This window comes from Bidens hawaiensis, unplaced genomic scaffold (assembly GCF_021521415.1).
Source record: "Bidens hawaiensis isolate Kalapana, Puna unplaced genomic scaffold, B.hawaiensis_p1.1 tig00015763_1, whole genome shotgun sequence".
In the NCBI taxonomy this organism is placed as follows: domain Eukaryota; kingdom Viridiplantae; phylum Streptophyta; class Magnoliopsida; order Asterales; family Asteraceae; genus Bidens; species Bidens hawaiensis.
Window position 1 is genome coordinate 350,424 of NW_027492405.1, and position 975 is coordinate 351,398.

At 31.0% G+C, this 975-nt stretch overlaps 1 non-coding gene across 1 annotated transcript; it reads right to left on the reverse strand.

The window, feature by feature from the left end:
• Positions 1-337: 337 nt before the first annotated feature.
• Positions 338-408, reverse strand: TRNAG-GCC (transfer RNA glycine (anticodon GCC)). The gene has a single exon. It is a non-coding gene; the product is annotated as a tRNA-Gly (tRNA).
• Between the last annotated feature and the right edge of the window lie 567 nt (positions 409-975).

A 975-nucleotide genomic window follows, 5' to 3' on the forward strand; every position in this document is an offset into this window, starting at 1 on the left:
TGTGGTCCATTCCACCATTAAATGTTTTTGAGGCGTGCCTCATGTGAGGTTTCTTAGTGGATTTTTATTTGTTTATGCTTTTTCCTTGTTTTTGTTTCTAGTCTTTCGCCTGGATTTTATTTATATTAGAGTTTGCTTCTTGTTAAAAAAAAATGACTGATAAACTAACAACGTTTTTGTGACATGTTAACAGTTTAAATTTAAATAATTTTATGCACTTCATGACATGGAATGCAAAAAATAAAAATGAGCTCAGAAATGGCCTCTTTTCCCCTTTTTATTTGAAGTTATTATGATGGACCCAACCACCATTAAAGGCTTGTCATCACAGCTCAACTGCACCAGCCGGGAATCGAACCCGGGTCTGTACCGTGGCAGGGTACTATTCTACCACTAGACCACTGGTGCTTTGTGTTTTTATTATTATTTCTATGGTATTTCTTTCGAACTCTGGTTTATTTTGTTATTTTTTGTTTGTTATGTATGCTGTCAAATGTGTATATAAAGGTTAAAATTCAAGTTATATGCCATTGATATCTGAATTAAAAATAGTGTACAATCCTTGATGTTTTGATATTTAACTCACTCTCATAATCATTTATTAAGTATCGAGTAAATCCTTTTAATATGAATTAATATTGTTTTATTTCTCTATGTGATTCTATGTTTCTTGCTCGTGCTTATCGTTTGTTAAGTATCAAGTAAATATTTTTCTTAAACGTTTTAACATAATCTCATTTCTCTTATATTTTTTCCTCTTGCATAGAACCCGCCCTAGGTTTATAAATTATATGTTGAATCAATAATAAGAATGATATCAAGTATTATGAATAATGATTATTGTATGTTTGAGGGATACAATCCATTTTCATGATCTCTTCTTCTCAAGGGTGTTCAATGTTAATATGATTCTATCAAAAGCCAGATTGAACCAACGTCTTCAAAACCTGTTTGGCCTTTTGGTTTGTTTTTAAT